Source organism: Tenrec ecaudatus, chromosome 4, assembly GCF_050624435.1.
Source record: "Tenrec ecaudatus isolate mTenEca1 chromosome 4, mTenEca1.hap1, whole genome shotgun sequence".
Taxonomy (NCBI): Eukaryota; Metazoa; Chordata; class Mammalia; order Afrosoricida; family Tenrecidae; genus Tenrec; species Tenrec ecaudatus.
Genome location: NC_134533.1, coordinates 140,998,037 through 141,006,704, shown reverse-complemented (window position 1 = coordinate 141,006,704; position 8,668 = coordinate 140,998,037). Strand labels below are relative to the sequence as shown.

Below are 8,668 nucleotides of genomic sequence, written 5' to 3'. Positions count from 1 at the left end.
GTCCCCTTTTTCAGAGGAATTGTTTTCGTCTTTTCTCAGTTCACTACCACGTTAGCTATTGGTTTTTCATATATGGCTTGTATAACATTGAGGAATTTTCCTTCTATTCCTATCTTCTTAAGTAGTTGACATGTCTCTGGAATCTCTTCTAGACTGTCTATATATTTTAGATTGTGGTAAAGATACATGAAGAAATGGAATCCTTTTCAGCTTGGCGGTGCCCGGCGGCGGCCCTGCTAATGGCGCGAGCGGCGGCAGTGACCGGCGAGTCCGGTCCTTGCGGGCAGTATGCTCCCCTTGTAGCTGCTGAAGACGGCCCAGAATCACCCCATGCTGGAGGAGCTAAAGAAGGGCGAGAGAGACGTACAACGGCCACCTGGTGAGCTGTGACGACTGGTTGAACATCAACCTGCGGGAGGTCATCTGCACGTCCTGGGATGGCGGCAAGTTCTGGCGAATGCCAGCGTGCTATATCCGTGGCAGCACCATCAAGTACCTGCGCATCCCCGACGAGATCAGCGCCATGGTCAAGGACGAGGTGGCGGCCTGCAGCTGCAGAAGCAGCAGAAAGGCCGCGGCATGCGAGGCGCTGGCCGAGGTGTGTTTGGTGGCCGTGGCCATGGCGGGATCCCAGGCACAGGCAGGGGCCAGCAGGAGAAGAAGCCAGGCCGACAGGCAGGCAAGCGGTGAGCTGCATCTGCCACATCCCGGGACTCCGGGGCGGGGGAGGGGATACAGCCCATCCTGAGGAGGCATCTCTGCCTGCGTGCAAACCTGACCAGAAAGCAGAGGCGGCAGGGGCTGGAGCTGCCCTGTCGGTGTTTCCTTCCAGACCCTCGTCAGAAAAGCCCTTTTTTAATTTTCCAAGCAGCGATGCGAGTTGCATCCATCTTACTGTTTCTGATTTGGGATGTAATTGTGGGACACCCCTCCCCAAGTTCCTGCATACGCCATGGTCCCATGTGTGGAGCAGCCCAGGTGGATCCCCGCACAGCAATAGGCGGGTGGGTTTCCCTTCCTCTGGGTGCAGAGAGCCTTCTCCAAACCCGAAGAGGCCAGCAGTGGGCCCTGGAGTGGAGTCGGAGCTGCTACACCATGTTCTCAGAATAAAGCCAGAGGCGCTGGCCTCTCACTCCCTGGGGAGAAAAAAAAAGATATATGAAGAAATGTTAGCTATTTTAACGAGTTTTCAATTGTGGTGATCTCTTTGTTTTTGGTATTAGGGTTATATTTGCTTCATAAAAGATATTTGGTGGCATATGATCCTTTTCTCTATTCTGGAGTAGTTTGTATGGAATTTATGTTAACTCTTTTCTAATGTTTAATAGAATTCCCCAGTAAAACCATCTGGTCCTGGACTTTTTGAGGTTTAGAGTTTCTTAATTACTGTAGCTTGTGTCACTGGTCTGCTAAGGTCTTCTATATTAATCTGTGTTAGTTTAGGTAGGGAATGTGCTTTGAGAAATTTGTCCATTTCATCTAGGCTTTAAGATACGTTGGGATACAGTTTTTCATAAAAGCATGCAAGTATTTTGTTTATTTCAGTTAGTTTTGATGTGACATTGTCTATTTCATTTTTTGTAATATTTGCTTTTTCTCCTTTGTTAGGTTTGCCTTCATCAAGTTTTTACTTCTTGATTTTTCTATTAAAATTTTTAATAATTTCTTTTCTTCTGTTGGCTGAGAGTTTGTCTCACCAACTTTGCTGTAATTGTCGTAGGAATTGTGTTAAGGAGTTTTTTTTAACTATTTCTTCTTTTTAAACATGTACACTTATTACTAAAATTGTCCTCTGAAAACAATTTTTGCTTTGTCACTAAGGTTTTGGTATGCTGTGTTTTTGTTCTCATTTATTTTGAGGCATTTTTAATTTCACTCTTTAATTTATTCAATTATCCAGTTACTCAATTTCCATGTAATTGATTGTTTTGGGTTTGACTTTCATGCTGTTGCCTTTTATCTTATAGCATTGTGATCTGAAAGGAGCGTTTGTAGTAGCTTCATGTTTTCAAATTTACCGATGCTTCGTGGCCTAACATAATGCATTCCATGAGTGCTAGAAAAACTATTTGTCATTGCGTGGCATGTTCTGTATATATCTAAGACAGTGGTTCTCAACCTTCTCATGCTGCGACCCTTCAGTACAGTTTCTCATGTGTGGTGACCCCCAACCATAAAATTATTTTCATTGCTACTTCATCATTGTCATTTTGCTACTGTTATGAATCAGGCAACCCCTGTGAAAGGGTTGTTCGGCCCCAAAGGGGTTGCGACCCACAGGTTGAGAACCGCTGATCTAAGAGATCAAGGTGATTAATTGTGTTGTTTATTTCCTCTGTATCTTTGTTGATGTTCTTCTCAGGTGATCTGTCTTTGCTCGAAAGTGATGTTTTCAACTATCTTACTATTATTGTATTATTGTGTGTGTGTGTCTTCAACACCATAAAAGTTTCATTAGTGTATTTTGAGGGTTTTCACTATAAACACAGATGTTTATTATGGTTGTGTTTTCTTGTTTGACTGTGGCTTTTATCATTTTATAATGGTCTTCTTTGTCTCTCATGATGGCTTTTACTTTGATGTCTGTTTTGTCAAAAATTAATATCACTAGTCCTGCCCTTTTTGGACTACCGTTAGCTTTATATCTCAGTTGGTTTTTTTGTAAGCAACATGTTAATATCATATTTTCTTATCCATTCTGCTAGTCTCTGTCCTTAAATGGTAAGTTTAATCTGTTTGCATTCAATGTTGTTACTGGTATTTATGATTTTATTGCTCTGATTTTGTTATGTTTTTACGTTGTTATTGTTTTTTCTTCTTCATTGTGATTTTCTGGGCTGATTTCATGTTGTTTGCGGACTTTCCTGCCATTTTTATCTTTGCTGTTTTGTTTTTGTCTGACTGTTGAGTAGGATTTTATGGTCTTCTTCTTTTTAAAAATTTTTTTTTAGCTTTTAGCATTTTCTTCCAGGTTTGTTGTTGACATTGCTTTCTTTCCAAGTTAAAGATGGTTTGTTGTCTTTTGTGAATGACTTCATATCTTCTCTGTTTGACTTTTTAGTGTAAAATCTGTCCTCCCCTCTTTACTTTATTGTTGTCCTTACTCTGGAAGGTGTGGTTCCCTATTCTGAATCCCCTGGTTTCCTTTCATTTTGTGTATCACTTCAGTAGGCTGATGTCTTGATACCGATGTCGTATGTAATGATTTTGGGTTGCTGTCTATTTTTGTTGTCGATGCTTTGTCCAAAGAAGCCCCTTCAGTATTTTTCATAAGGCTAGTCTTGTTTTCACAATTCCTTTAGTTTTTCCTCATCAGGAAATGTCTATCTTTCTCTTTAATACCTGGGGGATCACTTTGCTGGATACAGATTCTTGGTTTGCAGGTTTTCTCTTTGAATTTGTATACATTGTTCCATTGCCTTCTTGCCCACATGGTTTCCAGTGAAACATTGGCCTGTTCTAATTTGTTTGCCTTTCTAGATGATTATTCTTTTTACCCATGAGTTGTTTTCAGGATTCTTTCCCTTTTTTATGTTAAAAAATTGACTATAATGTGTTGTAATTTTCTTGTGGAGTCAATTCTGTTTAGGGTTCTTTGGGCTTCTTGCGTGATTCGTTTCTACTCTGTCATATTGTTTTCAAGTTCTGGTCTACTATTTCTTGAGTTGTTTTCTCTTCTGTTCTGGGATGCTTATCAAACATACGTTGTTCCTTCTGATAGTGTCTTCTTAAGCTTTTTTTTTTTTTTTGGTAGACTGATCTCATTGCAATTTGGTCTCAAGGGATTTGACTTCAAGATGACTGATTCATTTTCCTTTGTTACAATTCTCCCGCTTTGCTCTATCAAGGAAAAGTTTTACCTTCTGGATTTGTTTTAATTATTCCTAGTTTTTAATTTATTTTTGTAGTGATTTCCTCAGTTTTATCTTTCATTCTTCTTTTATATTTCTGCTCAGTTTTCTCCATCTGTTAAAAACAGCTGAAGATCACTCTTCTAAACTTCTGCATGGGAAGATCTAAAAGGGTATGTTCAGGATCTATCTCTGTGTGGCACCCACTTCATTGCGCCGGCTTTTCTGGTTTTTCTCATACACCTGGAGTTTGGCTCTTGTTTTTGAGACATGATGTTATGTTTAAAATTAACTGATTGTTGTTCAGGTAATAAGAGAATTAATAGTAATTTCTGTGCATTTGCTGTAGTTCTTGAAGAGTCAATGTTAGGTAGGTCGCACGGCAATAGTCTATTCTGAGGGAGGGGTGACAAGAGGGACAAGGTAATACTACCTCTTGTCAAGGTCCAGGGCTCGAGGTCAGCTCCTGTATGTTTCCGGGAGTATCGGAGCAGGATGCAGGGTCTTTAAAATTAATGCCCTCTGATCATGCGCTGACAAGCAGGTTGCATCATTTTAAGCGCTAGGGTAGTAGGCAGTTGAAATGCATAAGATTCTCCCACATTAATTCTCCCTGATGTAGATTCACTTAATCCTACGCACTTCCAGGTTGGGTTCACGTCCCAGATGTGCTGGAGTGGGGCTGCCAGCATCCTTCTCCCCGTGGGGCCATTGGGCACTGAAGGGAAGCCTGGAGCTGACGCAGATCATCGCTGGAGGGACAAGCGCCACTGTCGGCTGTGGTGCTATATTGAGTCTCAGCCCGGGGCCGCGATGGGGAAGGATGTCAGCTCCCTTTCCCCCCCTCCTCCGCCAAGGCCCCGAGCACTGGAGGGAGGGGTATTTCTGTGGGCATCCTGTTGGCACAGCCAAAAATCTATGGCTTTTTTTTTTTTTTTTTGCAGGCCCGTCCCTGGCTTTCTCCCTCTGAACTGCCACGCTGTATCTCGTATAGGATTCTGTTTCCCCAATGAGGTTTAGGACTCAGCTTTTTTAAAATCTCAGCCTTTTTTTTTTTTTTGGTAAGTTTTTTTTGGAGAGGTTGTTACAGAGCTTCTGGCCACGTGGCCATGTTTTGTTTGTTTTTCTCTAGAGACTGTCTGGAGATGGAATCTTGAATTAATAAAATTCCCCAAACACGAATGAGAAAGCTGTTCGCAAGATGGTACCACTATGATAACTCCCATCTAGTCAACGCTGCCACCTGAGAGCCCATGCGTGTCCAAGTCTGACTGTACTCCGCAGGGTTGCCAATGGATAATTTGGGGGAAGTAGATGACCAGACCTTTCTTCTGAGACACCTCTGGGTAGATTTGAACTTCTAAGCTTTGGCTAGCAGCTGAGCACATTAACACTTATATCACCTAGAGATTTTAACCCACAAGGTAACTGGCATACACAAATATGGCAGGTGTCATCCGGGGTGTCCAGGAGAGTGGGGGGGCTGAGAGTTACATGTTAGAAACAGCATCTGGGGCTAGGGGACTAGGCCACTTGGCCCAAACAACACATTCACGATGAGCATGACACTCGTTAAATCACCAAATTAAAATGTATGTAGAGGTCACAAAGAGATGGGGATGGGCCACCTTTAAAGTTCTGTACCCTGATTGGGTCAGACTGTTTCAGGTGTACTATGAATTTGTTAATTTTATAAACCTCATAATTATTTTGGAACTCGGCTTACTGCCACCCAGTGAATCCTGGCTCACAATTATGGCATAGTGGGTCCTGGTTGAATTGCTAACTACAAAGTCAGCAGTTCAAAACCACCAGCCATTCTCAGGGAGAAAGATGAAGCTTTCTACTCAGAAATCCACAGGGGCAGTTTTACTCTGTCCTGTAGAGTCACTGGGATCACGGGGCTAGCACAACATAATTGCATAATATTAGAATTTTTGTTTGCTAAATTATCTAATTTGTTATGTATAACCATTCTGTATGGTTACAAAAGCCACAAGTTTTGTATTCTGGTCAAGTATTTCTTCATTAGATCTCAAAAAGTAGGAATGGCAAGGACCACCGTTGACAGGCTCAGAGCTTACAGAGGGGGTGTTTTGTGGGCTGAAGTGAACAGAAACCATAAAAGAAGGTAAGGAACCCCCCAACTTGTCTCAGAAGGTAGCACTTTAATTGTTGGATGGACGGAGGCATGCTATCATTGGCAAGGCTCCCTCCCAGGATTAAATTCTTCCCGATTGGGCAGCCATTCTTATCCAATCCCCTAAACCGGATGGCCATTCCCATGGTGGGAATGACTAGCAGGTCCCTCCATTTGTATTGTCTTAGCTGGTAGGTGCTAGCTCAGAGTGGATATAGGAGTGGAGCTCCATGGAAGATGGGGACACCCCTGGGAACTTGGGGTTCTGAAAGACCCAGATCTGCAGGTGGGCTGACCTGGGAGAAAGCCTCTCTAAGTGTTAGTGTAACTTGGGGCATTTAGGGGAACTAAGCAGTGTTTAAGTGCCCTGTAAATCTTGAGCTGCTGCAAGCTGTTTACTTTGCATTTGAAAGAAACTGTAGTGACGGCCTTGTTAAGGGAGACAGAGGTAATAGAGGTTGGGGTCAACTTGTCGGGATTTTCTTGTGGGGACATTAGAAGTTGTGTAGAGAAGGACATTCAAGGGCCTTGGAGGTTTCGAGTACAATGTCCACCCACCTGCCTGTGATTGTGGATCCCTGGATCTGAGGATGCAGTCAGAAGTCCTGGAGTCCCAATAAGTCTCTGGGGACAGTGGTGTGGGGGATGAGGAAGGGAAGGAAGAGGAGGGGTAAAAGTGAAATAGGGAGAGGGCAGAGACACTCCCTCTGGGTTTGGCCCTGATAGTGTGGCTACATAAAGGTCAATAGTTCAAAACCAGCAGCTACTCCATGGGAGAAAGGTGAGGCTTTCTATTCCCGTAAAGAGTTACAGTTTCAGTGTGGTAGTTAAATAATCTCATGTCAACTTCAGGGTATTACTAGTGAAGGGGTGGAGTCTAGCCCGTCAATCAGGACATAGCCTGGTGATGCCTCATTGTGGGCATGGTCTTCTTATGAGGATTCTGGAAACTTCCTGTCTCTGTTTTCGTCTTCCTGTTGACAAGCCATGCGGAGACTTGCTGAGCCCTATGAGGGCTTCTCTCTCTCTCTCTCTCTCTCTCTCTCTCTCTCTTTCTCTCTCTCTCTCTCTCTCTGCTTCACCTTCCTGTTGAAGAGTGACACTCGGAGAGCTGGAGGAGTCACATGGAGATCTGCACCAGCACTGAGATGCTTCCACCGCCACTGGATCCACAAGACTTGGCACACACCAGTCTGATCTTCCTGCCTTTTGCATGATTGCATGTGCTGCATGAGCCTGAAGAGAGATGTATGAACTAGTATCGGAGTTATGGGCTAATATTGGACTTAAGGACTTGATCTGGGCTGTGCTAGGACTTTTAATTACTATACAATTACTTTTTGATATAAAGATCTTTCTTATACATATATGTGTCTCTGGATTTGTTTCTCCAGTCTACCCAGACTAACCAATCAGAAACCCACAGAGACTCTTCTACCTTATCCTGCAGGGTCGCTATGAGTCGGGATCGACTCGATGACAGTGACTTGGTTTTGAGTTTTGGGAGCCCTTACCTCAGTCACTGAGATCGAGTCTGGGACTCCCAGACTTGGATGGACAGCCCCTTTGGAGTCTAGGACACGCCCCTTCTGATTTCGGTTGGTTCTCACTGCTCTTCCACCCACACGTTGTCAGCAGGGGGTCACGGTGGTTCCACCCTCACGTGCTGCTCAATGTCTCTGTCCTTAAGCACACAAGTACATGACTCCTGAGGTCTGGTGACTGCTGGGGAAGGGCTGGACCAGTGACTCCTCAGCATCTACCTGCTCCTGTAAATGTCTACAACGTTGTACAGTGTCGCTGTGAGTTGGACTAACTTGATGACCGTGGGTTGGGGATTTTTGCAGGTGGAGGGAGGTAAATTGGCTTGCCGTATGTCTGGCTCTGTTCAAAACTCTTTGTAGATAAAATGTATACCAGCTCTAAGTTGTTATTGCTGCTAGCTACCATCAAGTTGCCCCGCAGCTCTTGGGAATTTCATGTACAACACTGCCTGGCCCGGCACCATTCCTCATGATCATTGTGACCCATAGGAATTTTATTGGATGATTTTGGGGAACTAGATTGCCAGGTCTTTCTTTCTAGCGTGTCTTAGTTTGGAAGCTACTGAAACATGTTCAACATCATGACACTGAAACCTCCACTGGCAGAGGGTGTGGCTGTGTATAGGGTGCATTGGCTGACATTGAACACGTCTCCTACACAAATGACAGACTTCTATCAAATTCATGTATCAGGCGCAAAAATGCTCCAAAGATGGGTTCGCCCCGGTTTACAGATGCATACAGTGGGAACAGATGAATGCACTGCATGACTCACCTTAGCTCCAGGGAGCCGTGGTGGCACAGTGGTTAAGCACGTGGCTGGCTGCTAACCGCAAGGCCAGTACTTTGGATTCAAGTGCTCTGTGGGAGAGTGATGTGGCTTCTGTGTCCTTAAATAGTTACAGCCTTTCACAAAGAGCAGAAGAGGATGTAGACAACTGTGAGTGTCTAAAACAGTGGTTCTCAACCTGTGGGTCGCGACCCCTTTGGGGGTCGAATGACCCTTTCACAGGGGTTTCCCGATTCATAACAGTAGCAAAATTATGGTGATGAAGTAGCAATGAAAATAATTTTATGGTGAGGGGGGAGCAGGGAAGGAGAGTAAAAATGAGGAGCTGATACCAAGGGCTCAA

General features: G+C 44.0%; 1 pseudogene; it reads left to right on the top strand.

The window, feature by feature from the left end:
- The first annotated feature begins 288 nt into the window (after positions 1-288).
- Positions 289-690, top strand: LOC142447138 (U6 snRNA-associated Sm-like protein LSm4 pseudogene; annotated as a pseudogene).
- Positions 691-8,668: the final 7,978 nt, after the last annotated feature.